Source organism: Stenella coeruleoalba (assembly GCF_951394435.1).
Source record: "Stenella coeruleoalba genome assembly, chromosome: 12".
Taxonomy (NCBI): Eukaryota; Metazoa; Chordata; class Mammalia; order Artiodactyla; family Delphinidae; genus Stenella; species Stenella coeruleoalba.
In genome coordinates, this window is record NC_137158.1 from 49,851,915 (window position 1) to 49,872,686 (window position 20,772).

Consider the following 20,772-nt stretch of genomic DNA (forward strand, 5'->3'; position numbering starts at 1 on the left):
ATGTCTAAGAATTTATAAGAAGCTAGTCTTTAAGTTCACAGAGAAGCCTCTTGGAATGGCAGAACTATGAAAAAGTTAGAGGAGCCAATGTTTAATGCCTGTAAGCATAATAAATGATTTATAAATACAAGTGGGAAATCAAGAATGCACATATATTTGAGTAAAATAAAAAGCATGAAAGAAAAAGACATGGATCAATACAGAGAAAATACTAATGCTTAATCTTTTTCAAGTGAAAAAAAGATAAAAAAGTTTTAATTTGTACATTTGGAGTATTCCATAAAATAGCCCCTTCATAGAATTAAAATTGGCTGGTATGTAAAATAATCAACCAGAGGACAAGTGTTTATTCTAAATTAAAGGTATGATCAGTAAAATAGAAATCAAATAGAAGGGTTAAAGGATAAAGTTGGTAAATTGTTGATAAGGTAGAAGAATAAAGGCAAAGAGAAAAAGGGAGAGGTATAGAGGGCAATCTAGATGGTCTGATATTTATCAAATAGGATTTACATTAAGAAGAGAACAGAGACAATGGGTGGGAGGGAATAATACAGAAAGACTGCAGGAAGAGTTGTCAGAGATGAAGAACTTTTAAAAGAGTTGATTAATGACCAAATGGAATGAATGAAGCTGTATACATTCTAGGCCTAACTTAATGAAGGCTTACAATTTAGAATATAAAGAAGACATTCAAAGCTTCCAGGGAATATGAAACAGTTTACAAACAGAGGGATGTGAATCTGATTGTTGTCAGACTTCTCACCAGCAATATATATTAGAGGCCAAGAAGTAAAGTTTTGAAATTCTGAACAAAGTTATTTTGAACCTAGAAATCTTACCCCAGCTAGTCTGTCAGTTGAGTGTGAGGGCAAAAGGAAAACATATTAGAACATGAAAGAATATTACTTACTGTCAACTTTAAAAATAGATTTAAGAACATATGCCAACAAAACATAAACAGAAATGAAGCAAGCATACAGCATGGAAATAAAAAAAAATGGGATTGAACTTGGAATACTATAAAAAGAAATGTCAGAATGAAAAATGTGCATCAACTTTAGAAAATATAGCAACAGGCTTCTTTGTGTAATTAATTTCTAAGTTCATACCACTGTGGTTGGAAAAGATACTTGATATGATTTTAATCATCTTAAATTTATTGACTTCTTTTGTAACCTAACCTATGATCTCTCCTGGAAAATGTTCCACATGCACTTGAGAAGCATGTGTACTCTGCTGCTTTTGGATGGAATGTTCTGCATATATCTGTTAAGTTCATCTGGTCTAACGTGTCATTTAAGACCAATATTTCCTTATTGATTTTCTGTCAGAATAATATATCCATTGATGTAACTGGGGTATTAAATCCCCTGCTATTACTGTATTGTATTTATCATGTACTTAATTACACAAAGCAAATTGGAAAATTCATAAATACGTGGAGATTAAGCAGCATACTGTTGAACAACCAATGGGTCAAAGAAGACACCAAAACTGAAATTTAAAAATACCTTGAGACAAATGAAAATGGAAATACAGGTTTCCTCCAGTTTTCAAAAGTTTACTTCATTCCACTTCACTTTTATGAAAGACCTACATTAGTTTTTGTTTCACTAACAGAAAGAAATCTGAAGAGGATTTTTGCTCTTACAAAAAAAAAAAATAATTGTTTCTTTGCTTTATGCTGTTTTAGCATATGAAAGCTTTCATAGGAATGCTCTAGTTTTGAATAGCAGGAGAAATCTGTATAACATACCAAAATTTGTGGAATGCAGGAAAAGCTACATTTTAAGTTCCAAGAGGGAAGTTGATAGTAATAAATACCTACCTCAAGAAATGCCTCAAATAAACAACCTAAACTTAACAATTTACAAGGAACTAGAAATAGAAGAACAAACGAAGCCCAAACTTAGAAGAAGGAAGGAAATAACAAAGGTTAGAGCAGAAGTAAATGACATAGAGACTAAAAAGACTATAGAGAAGATCAAGAAAACTAAGAACTAGTTTATCAGAAAAGGTAAACAAAGTTGGCAAGCCTTTAGCTAGACTCACCAAGAAAAATAGAGAAAGGACTCAAGTCAAATCAGAAATGGAAGAGGAGATATTACAGCTGATACCACAGAAATACAAAGAGTGATAAGATACTTCTATGAACAATTATATGCCAACAAATTAGACAACCTAGAAGAAATGGATAAATCCCTGAAAACATAGAACCAACAAGACTGAATCTTGATGAAATAAAAAAGTCTTAAGAGACTAATTACTAGTACGGAGATTGAACCAATAATCAAAAACCTCTGAACAAACAAAAGTCCAGGACCAGGCAGCTTCACTGCTGAATTTTACCAATCATTACAGAGAAATTAATACCAATCCTTTTTAAACATTTCCAAAAAATAAAAGAGGAAAAAATGCTTCTGAACTCATTTTATGAGGTCAGCATTATCCTGATACCAAAACCAGTCAAGGACACCACCAGAAAACAAGATTACAGGCCAATATCACTGATGAATATAGATGAAAAAATCCTCAACAAGTTATAAGCAAATTTTACTGAATTCAACAATACAGTAAAAGGATCATACATCATGAAAAAATGGGATTTATTCCAGGGATGCAAGAATGGTTCACCATCTGCAGATCAGTCAGTATGATACATCACGTTAACGGAATGAAAGATAAAAATCTTATGATCATCTCAATAGTTGCAGGAAAAGCACTTAACAAAATCCAATATCCATTTATAATAAAAACTCTCAACAAAGCAGGTTTAGAGGGAACATATCTCAACATAATAAAGTCCATATATGACAAGCCCTCAGATAATATCACACTTAATGGCAAAAAGCTGAAAACTTTTCCTATAAGATCAGAAACAAGACAAGGATACCCACTCTTGTCACTTTCATTCAACAGAGTATTGGAAGTCTTAGCCACTACAATCAGACAAGAATAAGAAATAAAGGGAATCTAAATTGGAAAAGGAGAAGTAAAATGGTCACTGATGACTCAATCTAAAAGCTTTTGTAAATAATAAGTGAATTCAGTAAGGTTTTGGATACAAAATCTATACTTAAAAATTTGTTGCATTTCGATACACTAATAACAAACTATCAGAAAGAGAAATGAAGAAAATAATTTCATCAAAAAGAATAAAATACCTAGGAATAAATTTAGCTAAGGAGGTGAATGACCTGTACATTAAAACTATAAGACATTAATGAAAGAAATTGAAAAAGACACAAATAAATGGAAAGATATTTCATGTTCATGGACTGGAAGAATCAATACTACTGTTAAAATGTTCATACTACCCAAACAATCTACAGAGTCAATGCAATCTGTATCAAAATTCCAGGGCTTCCCTGGTGGCGCAGTGGTTGAGAGTCCGCCTGCCGATGCAGGGGACACGGGTTCGTGCCCTGGTCTGGGAAGATCCCACATGCCGCGGAGCGGCTGGGCCCGTGAGCCATGGCCGCTGAGCCTGCGCGTCCGGAGCCTGTGCTCCACAATGGGAGAGGCCACAACAGTGAGAGGCCCACGTACCGCAAAAAAATAAATAAAACAAATAAATAAAATTCCAGTGGCATTTTTCACAGAGATAGAAAAAATAATCCTCAGATTTGTATGGAACCATGTAAGAACTTGAATAGCCAAAGCAATCTTTAGAAAAAGAACAAAGCTGGAGGCATCACACTCCTTAATTATTTCGAACTATATTTTAAAGCTATAGTAATTAGCTTTACTATGGTGTTGCATAAAAACAGACACATAGGCCAATGGAACAGAATAGAGAGCCCAGAAATAAACCCATTCGTATATGGCCAATTAATTTACAACAAAGAAGCCAAGAATATATTATGGGGAAAGGACAGTCTCTTTAATAAATAGTGCTGGGAAAACTGGACAGCCACAAGCAAAAGAATGAAACTTGACCATTATCTTACACCATACACAAAAATTAACTCAAAATGGATTAAAGACTTAAACCTGAAAATTTAAGACTCCTAGAAGAAAGCATAGGTAGTAAGCTCCTTGACATAGGTCTTGGTGGTGAGTTTTTGAATCTGACATCAAAAGAATAAGCAACAGAGTAAAAAGAAACAAGTGAGACTACATCATACTAAAAAGCTTCTGCACAGCAAAGGAAACCATCAACAAAATGAAAAGATGACCTACTGAATGAGAAAAAAATATTTGCAAATCATGTATCTGATAAGTGGCTAATATCCAAAATATATTAAAAACTCATACAACTCATTAGCAAACAAAAAATTAAATTAAAAATGGGCAGAAGATCTGAATAGATATTTTTCCATAGAAGATACACAGATAGCCAACAGGTACATGAAAAGATGCTCAAAATTATTAATCATTGGGGAAATGCAAATCAAAACCACAATGATATCACCTCACACCTGTTAGCATGGCTATTATCAAAAAGACAAGAAATAACCAGTGCTAGCAAGGATGTGGAGAAAAGGGAATTCTTGTGCACTGTTGGTGGGAATGTTGTTTGGTACCATCACTATGGAAAACAGTGTGAAGTTTCCTCAAAAATAGAACCACTATATGATCCAGCAATTCCACTGCTAAGTATTTATCTGAAGAAAACAAAAACACTAACTTGAAAAGATACATGCACCCCAATGTTCATTGCAGCATTATTTACAATAGCCAAGATATAGAAACAATCTAGAGTCCATCAATGGATGAATGGATAAGAAATTATATATGTATCGTATATATATTGTATATATATTGCATACATATACAGTATATTATATTGTCTATATAAAAATGGAAAAAAATGAAATTTTCCACTTGCAATATATGAATGGACCTCAAGGGCATTCATTATGTTAAGTGAAATGAGTCAGACAGAAAAAGACAAATACCATATGATCTCTCTTGCAAGCATGCTGAATCTAAAAACAAACAAATAAAACCCAAGTTTATAGATATGGAGAACAGATAGGCAGTTGCCAGAGGCAGGGAGTGAAGGGTGGGAAAAGTGGGTACAGGGGGTCTAAAAGTAAAAAACAAGACAGATGAGGTTCTGTCAGGATTAAAGTTTATCATATCTTTAATTTCCATGTATAAATACATAGGGAGAAACAGGTTTTATACCCAATGGGGAAAAGAAATAAAGAATTTTCATTACTGAAACATTATTAATCTGGTCTCTGTGTGAAGTGAGGCTGCAGTGATACCACACAGGGCAATACCATGTGGCCTCATCACATGAGTGAAAGAAGAAAAGATAGCAGTAGGATTCTAAGAATATTGTTTTCAAGAAAAAAAAATTCATTCAACGTATTTAATTGATTAAGAAGCTGGATTACTTAGTTGTTTGGCCAAGGAGGGAGACATTTATTTGGTAAACAAGAAAATAAATGAGAGAGTGGGTGGGGAGAAACATTACGCTTTCAAAGGAAATCAAGCAAAGGGCTAACAAAAAATTCGCCCTAGATATAGAAAGCAAATTGAGTAACTAAGAGTTTAAAATAAATAACTCATTTGACCACAAGCCTTTAATATTTTCCTTCCAGAGGCAGTGGCTTTCTGAATAAAATTACTTGTCTTTTTATAATTTACCCAGTCACTATACTGGGTTCTGTAGTGAATAATATTCACATAATGATAATATTAATGGTTTTCAATTTTTAGAATTGAAACTTAATTTTAGTTATAAAACCATGAGATTTAATTATAGTCGTATAAAAGAATATAAATGTTATAAACTTTGATAGTGGAAAAGCAATGGTATATGATGACAAAAGCTGGCCGGTTGAAGCATGGGAGGGACGACTAGAGAGTGATGTAGCAGTGATAATTTCTTCATTGTCTAGAGTAGAGAGCTAAATGAGTCTGTCTTAAGTTCTATCTCGGTTCAGGGGCTAGCTTGGTCATTAACTACTTCAAAATTCAGATCAGGTAAAAATCACTCTGTGATAACATTTCAAGCATAAAATAAAGATTTTGGAGTATATAATACCCATGGTCATTGAAATAATATCTCAATTTTAGACATATACTTTTAAATAGCAATTTGAGGTGAAAAAGAAAAATCTCTAAATAAAAATTTAAAGCTAACAAACTGACTAGTACTCCTAAAAATACTGGAAAAATACTTAAAATGTTACATATATATATATATATATATATATATATAAAACACTGTGTATGAGACTGATAACGAAGTGTACTTGAAGTATTTATCAAAGAAGACAATATTATAACCATGGAAGCTAACATTCATTGAGCATCTGGGTGCTAGGTACGTTGTAAGTAAATAATATATATGACACAGAATAAATGCACGTTCATAGTTATCACCAGAATTTGAAAGAATGGAAGTGAACACCTGTAAAGAAGTGGTGTATGGTTTATGCAAGGTGTTTATGATTCAGAAGAAAATGAATTTAAAAAATAAGTTGGAAAAATATTGACTTTGTGGAAAACCCTTTCCTTGACAGCATAAACACAATAGGAAATATTCAGGAGGATTATAGGAGCAGAGAAGAGAAGTGACACTACAGAAGCACACCAATGAGATGACAGATAAGGGATGACGGTAGGATCAAATTACCATAGTGTTTACATTCAGATTCCCTCTGGCTATGTTTAAAAAAGTTAAGTAACTGTTTTTAAAAATTTTTTTAGTGTAAATATTTATACTGTGACAGAAATTACATCTTTGGTAACCATTTAAAATTCAGATAGAAAAAATTAGAAGTCAGTTTCATGTTTGAGGGAATATGAAATTATTCAGTATTATGTGGGGTAACACAGGCAAATGTGTAAAGATCAGTTCAATAGTTAACCTTTAATTTCTCTTCCAATTCTTAAATTCTGTGATTTAAGGCACATTTATTTAAGAATACATAAACAAACTCTTAACAGTTTAAAAATGTATATTTTCTTCTTTGATCTCATACTTCCATTATATTTCTCCAATAAACTTTTACTCTAATATAATATACTTTTGTACTTCTGAAAGTCTTGTATTTGTCACCTATCATATTTCTCTGCAACAAGCAAATTTGTCTGTATAAATTAAAATTTAATTATTTTTTATTTTTCTGGCCATAAGACTCTAAGTGTTAAAAAATTCTTCTAGATTGAATTTCATGAAAATTATTATTACTACCCAATTGATCAAAAAATCATACTATAAATTTTAATACTTATTAAATGCAAAAAGCAAAATATTACTGAAAATTAATCTCTTAATAAGAATAACTTATTTTTTCCTGGATGAATATTAGTTTTAATGTAATTGAGGCAAAGTTCAACATCAATTATATTTATATTTTTATATTTTATATATATGTAAACACTGAGAAAACATTATAAATAAGAAGATAAAAATGGAAGTTTTAGTATAGTAATGTCACTCAATTCTTTGAATTCTTTCTGAGTTCTGTGCCAAAAATTCATATAGTGATCTATCATCAAAAATGTTTATATTAATCTACGAGCTGACAATTTAATTATGTTCTCTTCAGTTTTGATCCTGACTTTCAAAAGGATTTGTCACCCTGTCATTAGAGTCATTTTCTTTCTCAATTTATAGCCAGTACACCAAAAAGGCTTTACTGAGATGTATTCAATCACTATTATTATTAATTCTGATGCACATCTACCAATAAACAGTTTTGATAAAACACTTTCTTTTCATGCACTTTAAATATACTATTGTTAAAATCTCAGAGCTACAGAATTAACTAATTTATGGGAAATATTTAAGTTGCTTATTTGGCAAAGCCAGTCCTGAAATCAAATCAATCAGCCGAATCAGATTTACTGTCAGAAAAAGTCTGACTTCACTTCTCAATTCAGTTACACGTGTTAATACATGTCTTCATGAAATCCTCTCACATCTGAATTCTAATTCTGAGAGAGATAGTCATAGCAGTGAGCCCTACCAAGACTTTATTGCTTGGATGGAAAAAAATGCATAAAAAAGTAGAAAGAAAAATTTACTGGTCCCAGACAAGCATACCTTTAGAATTTATGGAAGCCTGGCTCCAAGAGCTGGGAGAAAAAAAAGAGATAGGCACATCACAAAACCAGATACTCTTAAAGGGAGATGAGGTCCTCTAGAAAGGAACAATGTGAAAATCTGATAGTAAAATTGCTAATTATCCTTAGAAGAAAAATAAAGGGGAGACAACCAAAGAAATCAATGACACTTCACAGAAAATGCTGTGATGATTCAGGTTCTAAGGGACCCCGAAGATGGAGTGCCACATGCATGTTAAAGAGTGGCAGAAGTCTGAAAGAATATGAAAGCAGGCAAAAGGCTAGAATAGTAGAGAATTATAAAAGACTGCTACAGAGGGCAGGGAGCGAGATGGACAAGGGTGAGGCAGCCCACTGTTTTCCTAGGTGGTGTGTTACTCAAGATGGTAGATACTTCTCTACTCAACATGTTCAAGATTGCTCTTGAAAATTAGTTTTCCAACTGGAAAAGTAGAATTAAAGTCTGAAATATATGATGAAACAATAAATGACACTGGTCACCTTTATACAAAAATCATCTTAATTCCAATAAATGACCTTATAGTCTATTGAAAGGACTTGTAAACATAGTTGCAGAATATCTATCAGCAATATTTAACAGTCATGATTAATTGGGAGACAACACACAAAGAGACTGATACTTTTCTAAAAAAATATATCAAAAAGTCTTAAAAAATGGGTGTTGATATACTTAATGTCAATGCTAAAAACTGTCTAGAGGGCTTCCCTGGTGGCGCAGTGGTTGAGAGTCCGCCTGCCGATGCAGGGGACACGGGTTCGTGCCCTGGTCCGGGAAGATCCCACATGCCGCGGAGCGGCTGGGCCCATGAGCCATGGCCGCTGAGCCTGCGCGTCCGGAGCCTGTGCTCTGCAATGGGAGAGGCCACAACAGTGAGAGGCCCGCGTAACGCAAAAAAAGAAAAAAGAAAAAAACAACTGTCTAGAGCTAAAAACTATTATAAATAGTTTACTAAAGATCTCTTAGAAAAATGCTCTTCTCTCTCTCTGTCCCTGTCTCTTTCTCTCTCTCTCTAGGACTAGTCAGAATCTCCAGGTAAAAAACAAAGGGAAACAGATGTCAAGTCAAAATAAGAAAAATTTCCATAAGATTTACAGTGGTCCAAACCTGAACCAACATCACAATCATGCTCTCGATGCCTGCAGTGGAGAGACTGAAGCAAGGTCATCGTCATAGTCAGAAGGGCAGTTGAGGGGATTCTTTTGGGGTGGGATTGGATTTAGGTGATCTCAGATTTTGGCTCCAATTGTTAGTTCCTTAGAATTCTATTCATCTGTCTTGGGTGAATGGAATAGACCTGCTTAAAAAAGACACATTTCTTTGAATGCTTTCTAGGTTTCTCCATTAGCACTTAGCAAGAGATGGTGTGAGTTAGTAGTTCCAGAGGAGTGTGGAAGAACACATGTGCATCATTGGTGAGGATAGGGATGGAGAAGGAACTGCTCTCTACTAACCTGGGCTGTGTGGATCATCAGTGGGATCTACAGGGAAAACCAATGGGCGGCAGGGCCTAGATTCTCTGGGGTTAAGATTTATCTGCCTCGCATATGGTCTCTGGCAGGACCCTGCTGTTTTTGTGGATTTGGAGGCTGAGGACAGTTTGGGAAATACCTGAATCATTGACAAAATCTCCCTTTTTTTGTTTGCTGCTATTGTGTTTACCCCTCACTCCAGCTGAAAAGAAGAAGTCAGTTCTGTGTTTCATTGATCATTCCTCGTGCAGAGAGACCTATATTGGCCTCATCCCCACTGTGTTTATGGTCTTCAGTTTCTGCCTTTGGGGAAAAGAGGGACTCTCCAGCTTCCCTCCACATTTTGATTATATGCAGTTGTAGAAATTCATTAGTTTTCCATGGGAAAAATTATTTGAAAATTATAAGCCTTGTTAAAAGCAGATATGGAGTAGCTTATAAGAAAGCTCTAAGGGGTGTGTGTGTGTCTGTGAATATTGAGATGAACAGTTTCAGGCATCCATTGAAGTGAAGCTGCATTTTTGTGTGTGCGACAGACCCTACTCAGCAATCTCTTAGCTTCCTTTTACTTACAAACCAAAAGCTTCAGCTGTTTTATTAAAGACTGGGTGTCAAAGCTGAAGTGCTTTGCCAACACAGACATCAAAGGGTCCTAAGTGTACTTTTCCCCATATGTTTTAGATAGTTTTTCCCTTCATGCCTGATATCAGTCAGAGAGGGTGCTAGAATGTGGTACCTCACACCTTGAAGATTAAACACCTTCTCAGCTGGTATTTCTGTTTCGACTTCATTTCCTGCCACCTTCTATCATAAGCACCTTGCACCATGTCATGGTTCTGTCTGAACAATGAGACTATGTTTTTCAAAAGCATTTTTCTGCAAATAAGTAGTCTCTGCCTTGCCTTTGACGTGAGCTTAGTTGCTGAATGAATTGCTTTGTTGGACAGTGAGATAAGATTATAATAGAGTCTGTAATAACGATGCCAATCACGAATGGCAGGAAGGCTGTTTTTCTTGGACTGTTGTATTTGTAAATCATGCTAGATTTCCCACGCCTTAATCTAAAAATGCCACCTTGTCAGTGGTAGAAGCTTACATTTTTAGTTCCCAAGAAAAGTATTTCATAAAGAACTTTCTTTTCTTCTTCATTGTGTAATAAAAAAGTTCCAGGAAAGATTCATATTATCTAAAGAATCACTCAGGTGGCATTTTCACTTCTGTACCTAACCCTGTATGAGTCGGGCAGTTACCACATTCTCTTATGTGTAGAATGATTCTTACTTGTATTGGAGGTGGTTGTTGTTTTGCTTTAGTTTTCTTTTTGCTTGAATTGGAAGCACATGTTCTAAGATAGGCTAAGGAGTGTGTTTGGGAGCTCTGTGGCCAGGGGACAGACCTCTAAGGAGGAAGAGGCAGGTTGGAGGACTAGTTTGGCGTGAGGAATCAGCCCTTCAAAATAGGAAGACTTGAAGTTAGGTATTAAAAAAGAAAGAAAAAGGGAAGTGTTTCCAGACATTCTATACATCTTCATGGAATTGATGTGTTCTTAAGGGTAAAACACCAAACAGAATAAATCAGTTTTTGTGTTTCATTTGCCTTATATTTTCAGAGACGTTTCATTTTTTTATCCTGAGAAGGTAGCTTCTTATATTTTGGTTTAAAATTTTTCTGTCCCTTTGCTAAACACCCCAGTGACTAAAAAGCAGAATAGTCACCACTTTGTAGCTATAAAGGGACTGTGGACTGTTCCTCTATAAGAAAATGACCTATTTCAAAGTATGTTCCTATGTAAGGTCTAATTGTGAATTTAAGAATCTAAAGCCAGAAATAGCAGCTAATATTTTGTAAATAACCACTTAAATGAATCAATATTTAAGGGGACACTTTAGGAAAATTATAAGGAAATTATAGGCAAATTTGGATTTAGAAAGAACATCAGATTATTTCACTCCATCATGGCAGTTGAAAGATAAACAAAATGAGGCTGAGAGAAATTAAAAATGTGTCGTAAATATTGTTGAATGAGCTAGCTGTGAAATCCTGGTCTCTTGAATGTCATTTCTGGAGCTCTCTTAAATATGCTTGGTATCTCCTGTAATATAAGTACTCATAATCAAATCTACCTATTTTGAAATACAAGATTTTTTTCCAAACCAGAAAAATGTCTTTAATCGTAAATTGTCAATTGTAATAAAGTAGCAAAAAAACCTAAAATATGACTAATTTCCTCGATCAAAAAAGAAGTTCCAGGGCTTCCCTGGTGGCGCAGTGGTTGAGAGTCCGCCTGCCAATGCAGGGGACACGGGTTCGTGCCCCGGTCCGGGAAGATCCCACATACTGCGGAGCGGCTGGGCCCGTGAGCCATGGCCACTGAGCCTGCGCGTCCAGAGCCTGTGCTCTGCAACAGGAGAGGCCACAGCAGTGAGAGGCCCGTGTGTCGCAAAAAAAAAAAAAAAAAGAAGTTCCAAAAGGTTAAACTCATTTGAAAGAATAACATGTTATAAAAGGATTTATTATATATCATAAATTTTAATTATAAAACACTTTCACAGGTGTTTTATGTACCCTTTGTTTAAAAAAAACTGTGAGGTGATTGACTATTAACTGCGTTTTGCAGATAAGAATCCTGAAGCTCAAAATTGAAGAGGTACATCTGAGACAGCAGGATTGGGTAGTAGGTCCAGGTCTTCTGACAGCAAATCCCAGCGCTCTTGTCACTACCTCCCAGTTTGTTCCTCAGTGGATAATAGACCCACTCTTCTTCACCTGCATTCATTATCTCTCAGATTTCATTCCAGTTCAGGAAATAATGAGCATTTTTTAAAACCAAAGAGGTTGTAGTAGGGAATTTCCAAAATAATGTTGCAGCTGGGGAAATACACCTAGAAAGACTAGTTAGAAGGGCAGCATGCTGGACGTTGGGATGGGTAGGGGCAGCTGGCATGCTCCAGCCACCTCCTACTGGCTCTCAAGAGACAATTGTTAAATTTACAGTGATTTTGCTGTTTGTTAAATAGCCATTATTAAAAATGAAATTGCATAAACTTATAACTGAGCATTATGTTAAAAACAGATATAGTAAATATGAAAGACTTGTCACATCTTAATTTTACTGCATTTTACTATTATCTATGTGGTGTTTATTTTTATTTTTTTATTTTTATTTTTTTTGCGGTTCGCGGGCCTCTCACTGTTGTGGCCTCTACCGTTGCGGAGCACAGGCTCCGGACACGCAGCCTCAGCGGCCATGGCTCACGGGCCCAGCCGCTCCGCGGCATGTGGGATCTTCCCAGACCGGGGCACGAACCCGTGTCCCCTGTATGGGCAGGCGGACTCTCAACCACTGTGCCACCAGGGAAGTCCTATGTTGTTGATGTTATTTACATGTCTGGTATCTGTATGGTGGAAATGCTGTGTAATGCCATCTGCTCTTCCCAGTCCTGCACTGGTAGTTTGGAATCAACTATGGTGGAAATATTTATACCATGACAATCACAAATGCTAAAAAGTTATTGATTTGTTCATTGTCTAGACTTAAAAATATTAATATTTTTCATATTAGCAATGCAGATTAAATTTTAAATTGTTTTGTATCTGCAGCTGTTACATTGTAAATAGCACATAAAATTGAAAAAATATTCTTTTAGTGTTTGAAAACTGCTATCCGATTTAGCAAAGAAATTACTCATGTCATTGAAAATGAAATGACGTCCGACAGACATCCTTGTTGTTTTACTTTAGACTCACCCTATAATATAAAAACTATATATATCAGCCAACATCTATGTCAGAACTACACTCATTTGTCAATGAGTGGACATTGACATGAGGACTTCTTTTTTGAATCAGATTGTAATCAAACATTTATCCATAGTCCAATTTTGTGGCATTATTGTTGGGAACAGAATGAAAATGAAACTGATGGTGGATTTTATAGGAAACAGCAAGCCGCGCTGAAGTCATTGGAATGGAATTTACGATGATGATTATTACATATTTTATCGTTATTTGTAAATCATGTTGCTGTATGTTTTTAAAGCAGTGAAATTTATAATAATTTTTTTTCTTGGAGAGTCAGTTGTTGAACCCTTGTCAGCACACCATGGATAGAGGGCATGGTTTGTTGGAAAGATTAGTGCTCTTTGCAGACGAGAATGCAAGAGAAATCCATTCTTGTCCCTTTGTAGTTTTCCTTCAACACGAGCTCTAAGTCTAAATAATGATCCCAGTTTTATGTAATAGACCTCTGTGACCTTTTCCTATAGTGTATGGGGAGGGTCTCTTTTCTATTTGTAGCATCACAACTTCAAATTCCAGAATGCATTTTACATTGTAAAAAGTAACCAACTTACACAGACAAATGGAGGACAAAAAAGCTATCATTAGTTGTAGGGAAACTTCTGGTGTTGGCCCCAATATTCTATCTCAGCTCTGTCCTTTATTTCACTTTCCTAGTACCCAGTACCTAGTACAATGATTCTACCTTCTGGAAATAAAACCCAAAGCTCTGGTGCATTTTTGGTCCTTTACTCCATTGATGTGACTTCTCCAGAATCAGTCATAATTTATCTGTCTTTTATTCTATCCCCTTGGAGCTCTGCATTATATTAGGTTACTGCACTAATAGTGGCCAAGGACTTACTGCTATCCCATCTTCGAGTAATACATATTTACATTAACACATACTAATTCTCTGGGAATTCTTTAACCCCAATGGATAACTCAAGGGCTGGGATTCTAAGAATTGTGGCATAATGGTAGTTAGTGGTGGTGGATATTCAATAAGTAATTGTGGATTGATTGATAGGATTCCCTTCTAGACTCTTTCAGTCATACCAATTCCAACTTCTCCTGCACTGACAGGCAAATTAGTCTTATGATCCCTTCTTCTCCTTTTTATTGACTTTTGATTTCAAATTAATTTATATAAAATCTAAAATTACAGATTGAACATCTACTAGTTTTCTCATAAAGCTATCTTTGGTTTTAGAACTGGCTTGCTTTGCCATTCATATATGGGGTTTAGCTTGTACTGCAGTTAATCATACTTAAGTTCCATTTGTAAAGGCCTTGATGAGGCAGCAGAAATGTCGAAAGAGAAGAAGAAATCATGAGATGCCACGGTCTTTTGATTTCCAGTTGAAGAGTGGAGGTTAGTTATAGGTCAAAGTGAATGAAGCGTTATTTTGTGGTCTCAAGAAGCTTGCTAAGGTAAAATAGGGGAATCTTACTGAGAACACATTTCTACTTTTAAAACTTCCATGGCTCCTGTAAGATTTAAATAGGAAAATCAGGGTGTTACGTATTTTTAATACATGAAACAGGTAACTGAATATGAGCATTGCAGAGAGAGGTGGGTTAAGTAAAGTGCTTTGTAAACAGCAGCCTGATTTCCAATCCTAGCTCTGCCTCCTCAGTAAACTTAATTAGTTTCTCTTAACCTCAATTTTATTATTTGTAAAATTGGAGATTATTTACAATGTAACTACTTTATTGGATTGTTTTAATTATTAAATAAGATAATAAGTACAGAGTGCTTAGCAAAATTTCCACTCACAGATATTGATGACAACGTGTTGCCAAGAGGGTTTCCATGATGCAAAACCTTATCGAGGAGACAAGTTGGGGAACTGTTTCCCTTCAGAGAATCTTTTATTTCATGGGCCGTATAATGACTTTCTCTATTATACTAAAATGGTGTTATTCCATGAAAATATTTAAATTAACTGCAAATAGATTTAGCTACTTTAAAGGTTATTTGTTGAGTTTTGAAGAATTGCTCAAAAATTTTTATTATGTGCAATTTGTGAAGGTGGAAATTATTGAAATTCGTTGAGAATTCTCTTTCTGTTACAGAGATCGTGAAGATCTGAGGACAGTGCAGCACATCTCAGGGGAAGGTTATGATACAAAATGCTGTGGTCTGTCATGGTGCGTTGTTTAACTCCAAATTCAGCCAAAGAGTTTCCATTTTATATCCATGTGTTCTGGAAATTTAAACTTTTGTAATCCGATTAAATGTTATTAATATTGTTATATTTTATCATGGTGCATTCTGTAGCTATTCTTGAAAGAGTTATCTCTTCCTTTTACTAGAAGTAATTTTCTATATTATCAAGAGATAAAAGGTCACATAAATGTAAAGCTTTTCCAGAATTTATTGCTTAATCTTAGCTATACTAACAGATTGTAATTGGGAAGTGAATGCAAAGACTAAGATTATCAGACCTCACTTACCTGGTCTGGTGAACTCTCCCCCACTTCCCGCCCCACTGGGACATTATTTTCTGCAGTTTGCTCCTTGGAAGTCTGGGGGTATGCCATTACAGAGGGTCACCTCGGAGGTCCAAGTAGTTATGGAAATACTGCTTTCGGAGATTTATGAAGCATGTCAACACATTAAAATCTCTAAGAAGTCCAGTAAAGCAAGTTGTTTGTGCCAGTGTTTGCCTCTTTGATTGCATAATACATATACCTTGTATTATTTGTTTGATGAAACATGTTTTAGGAAGCTTTACCCTGGATTAGAATTCCTCAGCCAGAAGCACGAAAAAACCTGAAATTGCTTTTAACAAAGTCCTTAGAGTTGATTTGGAATGAGAAGAATTGGGTTTGAGACTTTATGCTGTAATTTTACAGCTAGGTAACGTTGGGTAAGTTATTTCATTTCTCCAAATCTCAGTTTCCTTTTCTTTAAAAGCATAAAATACCTAATACTTATGTACAGGTTTTTATAAATATTATGTAACAATGTTAGTGAAAATAATACATAAAACCAATGGATGATATTTACTGACTCAAATACTTCCCTTATAGATTTTTGGGGGCCTTATTTAACACACTTTGGGCCTTATGCACATGTTAATGAACTTAGGTCTCCAGTGTCTCAGCCCATGATAAACTAGAATTAGGAAAAATGACTAGAAAGCTACTGAGGCTGTTATGGAGCAGTGGCAATAAGACCAGCAATCCCCAAACTGAAAAGCAGACTGGCTATATCGATACATGGCGTAATAGCCAGTTTTTACAGTTCATCAAGAAATGGTTAAACGATGATAGGAGTCCTCCAATTAAAAAAGGTAGGGTATGGGCTTCCCTGGTGGTGCAGTGGTTGAGAGTCCGCCTGCCGATGCAGGGGACACGGATTCGTGCCCTGGTCCGGGAAGATCCCACATGCCGCTGAGTGGCTGGTCCCGTGAGCCATGGCGCCTGAGCCTGCGCGTCCGGAGCCTGTGCTCTGCAACGGGAGAGGCCACAACAGTGAGAGGTCCGCGTACCACAAAAACAAAACAAAACAAAACAAAAAAGGTAGGGTATAATATTTTAGGAAAAATACCATAATGTAGCTCCTTTAGATGAGGATCCCTGTTATCCATATTTGAACATCTGGTTCTTGTTCTGAGGTCAGGACATACTGAGATCTCTAAATTTCTAATTGAAATTTTTTTTTTCAGTATTAGTTGACTGATAATTATTTTTTGGAGCTACTCTTTCCCTGAAAATCCTAGATTGATGTTTTTTAAAAAAATTGTTGTCAAACATGTCTGATTGTTTATGTAGATTTTATATATATACATATATAGTACAATATATAATACAATATATAACATGTATACAATTAACAGTGAAAGTATAGGAATCATATTTATTCATATGAAATATATTTGTGATATTGAGTGTATAAAAATCAGGCTATCAAATAATGTAAAAATATATTTGTTTAAAAATATGTATGCAAAGAATATAAATCTGGTAGGAGAATAATTGGCCGAAAAATTAGTGTCTGGGTAGTGAGTTTATGGTGAGTTTTTATTTTATTGTATTTGCTTATCTTTATGTTCCAATTTTTCTGTAATTCATGCCAATGTGGAATATTTCATACCAACATAACCAAAAATAAAACATTCACTCTGATATTTTACCTTAGTCCATTTGGATTGCTATAACAGTATACCAGAGAATAAGTAGCATATAAACAAGAGAAATGTATTTCTCGCAGTTCTGGAGGCCAGGGAGACCAAGGTCAAGGTACTAGCAGATTTGGAATCTTTGAGGGCCCACTTTCTGGTTCTTAGACAGTGCCTTCTTGCTGTGTCCTCACAAGGTGGAAGGGGGGAAGGATCTCTGTGGGGTCTCTTTCGTAAGAACGCTAATCTCATTAAGGAGGGCTCCTCCCTCATGACCTACTCACCTGCGAAAGGACCCCCCTGCTCATATCATCACATTAGGCGTTAGGATTTCAACACGTGACTTTGGGGGGGACACAAATATTCAGACCATAGTACTGACCAAAAGAATCGAGCAGAACAAATGGTAGCCTTTACATGACAGTCACTCAGGAGCGTGAGGATATGTCATTTAGTCACCTCTGTGTCTCTCTGGCCCTCTGCCTACCTGCCTCCCTGAGTGCCTACCTGTGTACAGTCTCAGAGGAGATGATAGGCTGTTACACCTCCAATCAATCAAGTTCTTACCTGAATGAATTTTCTAAGAGAAGAAAACATATATATCAGCAGAACTCTGAAACCTCTTAATCTTAATATCCCCACGGGACTCTTCAAGAAGTTTCCAACTCCTATATTAAACAGTTGAGCAAAATGAATTAAAAAAATAGAGAGTGAGTAAGAAAGGACATTGAAAACTGTAAACAGTTTTGTAGATTGTCTTTCCACTGAGCTCTTCAAGCAAATGTGGCTCTAAACTTTTAATGATTATTCAGTAGGTATTGATGTGGTACTCTCAGTGACATAATAGAGATATAAAAATTTCTCAACATACCATCTCTTACAGATATATCTTGAAAGTTACCAAGAAGGACTCATCAAATATCACCTGAGTGAGACAGTCCTGAGAGCATAACCCATGAATATAATTCATCTGAGATAGCACTTAACTCCAGGTAAGAGATAAATGACATAACCAATAATGTATATAGTTCTTAAGAAACTTCGATCATTCTCCTTTATTCAAGCTCTCCTTTGTCAGAGAGAACAAAATCATAGGCTAAAAGTTACTTTCCTGTAACTCCTACAGAGCACCCTGCTGTTGGTCATTGTGTTTATATTTAATGATGAGGAGGTAGAGGAAGGCTCTTGGGTTTATATCACTGTCAGATTGTTAATTCATTTAAGGTTTTTGTGATTTGTTGCACTTAGGAAATTAATGAATTTTTTATGCTACACTGGTATGAAGCCTTAGGGCTAGTAGGCTAATTACTGGTCATAAGTGGAAGGACAGTCTATACACACTTAAAGCCACATATTCCAAAAGGTAGGTAGTTTCCATATGCAAACAAATTATATGAATACATAATTTTAAAAAACAGATATTTTGATATCTTTTTATTGATTATCAAAGGGGAACTAAAAATCCAATATTATTTAAAACCTTGTCTTAGGCTTGACTTTATGCAGACATTTCTATCCCTCACATTCTCTTTTTATTTTTGTTTGTTTTTTGCTGACTAGCCAGATGAAATGTGGATTTGCACCAGTAACCCTGGTCAGAGATGACCAAAAGGATGCACAGTCTATACAGATTCTCCTCTTGTTCTCTTCCTTAGCTCGCTGGCTTTGCTTTTCTGTTGCTTTCGTTCTATCTCCTTTTTTCCCCTCGGTCTTTGATTAATTTTTGTTCTCCTTGGACCCCTCCACTCCTTTTCTTTTTATTTTCTCAAGTGTTTCTCTTGTGTCCTTCTTACTTCCTCATTTCTCTTTTTCACCGTGATTCTTTTTTCCCCCGACATCACCCTCCAGGTCCTGTTTTCTCATCATCCCCTCACAGAAGTGCCTAGTAGTCCCCCTCCACACATTATTGTTTCTTTTCTGTTCCATCACCTCTCTTTCTTTTGATCCCCATGGAGCCAATTTGACACTTTCATCCGTGTGTACACTGAGACAAGGCTCATTTAGATTTGTCTGGTATTAGCAGCAGAAGAGAGTTTTATTTAGAGCAGGGGAAATGAGGTACAGTGAGTGTCTCTAGTGTCTGGCTTAGCTGAGATCTGGCTTCTTGCCAGTGTCAGGAATCAGTCAATGTTCTGGAAAAGTGAATTTCGGTTGCAGGGGCCAGGGTGATGTGTGAGGCCAGCTGTGGTAGGTGAGGCGACAGGGATTGCACCCTACAGATCTGCAGGTCCTGGGGTGACTAGGTGTGTTTCAGTGCTGAAGGGCATCATGCTGACTATAACAGGCAAAGTGATAATCCCTGTCTGCTCCATCATTCAATTTATGCCACATATCATTGCCAAAAGAATTGACCACTTTTGCTGCTTTAATCTCCCCTCTCTTGAACCTGGTTCAGAAACTCCAGTTACTGCTTTGTGCAAACCTCTACTCTTTAGCACCTTGCCTGCCACCACACCACATGGAAGCCGTGTCTTCCCTCTGCACTCCCCACACCAAATTTTCTTCCTTCTTTCACTTATACTCTTTGCATATATTTATTTGACCTTTTCTCTCAAAGTGTCCTTCTCATTTTTTGAGAGACTCAGGCCAGCTTTTTTTCGGAGGATTTGTTGCACTTAAGCAGCACCATCCACAATCCCCAAATCTTCAGCACGCTTGTAAAAGCTCATCATTGTGCTTTTCCTACATATTAATTTTAATCCCATCTTCCCTTTTTTCTCAAATTGTAAGCTCTGTGAATACACTTTGCACCTATCCTGCCTATATCTAATAAATATTAAAGGATATAATTTCACTTTTGATGAGGATATAATTTCACTTAAAAAAATTTTTGTGATTAAAGCAATCTTAGTGTTTCTACTGTTGTGTATAAGTAAAAGTACTTATAGAAGGCAGTGATTTGGTAGGATTTTATAATATTATGTTTAATTTTTAAGGATTAAATATTCTTACCCATGCTCCTTTACCAGAAAAAGTGCTGGTAAAAAATACATTCTTTGCTGGCCAGGGTCTCCATCCAAAGTCTTTTTTTTTTACATCTTTATTGGAGTATAATTGCTTTACAATGGTGTGTTAGTTTCTGCTTTATAACAAAGTGAATCAGTTATACATATACATATGTTCCCATATCTCTTCCCTCTTGCATCTCCCTCCCACCCTCGCTATCCCACCCCTCCAGGCGGTCACAAAGCACCGAGCTGATCTCCCTGTGCTATGCGGCTGCTTCCCACTAGCTATCTACCTTACGTTTGGTAGTGTATATATGTCCATGCCTCTCTCTTGCTTTGTCACAGCTTACCCTTCCTGCTCCGCATATCCTCAAGTCCATTCTCTAGTAGGTCTG

General features: G+C 35.9%; 1 long non-coding RNA gene across 3 annotated transcripts in view; it reads left to right on the top strand.

Moving 5' to 3' along the window:
- LOC307195528 overlaps positions 1-20,772 on the top strand; it is a 719,283-nt gene that overhangs the window by 176,574 nt on the left and 521,937 nt on the right. For all 3 annotated transcript variants that reach the window (XR_013830858.1, XR_013830859.1, XR_013830860.1), the window contains exons 3-5: positions 15,379-15,453; positions 16,031-16,175; positions 18,313-18,421. This is a non-coding gene — a long non-coding RNA (uncharacterized lncRNA). The remainder of the gene's footprint in view (positions 1-15,378; positions 15,454-16,030; positions 16,176-18,312; positions 18,422-20,772) is intronic.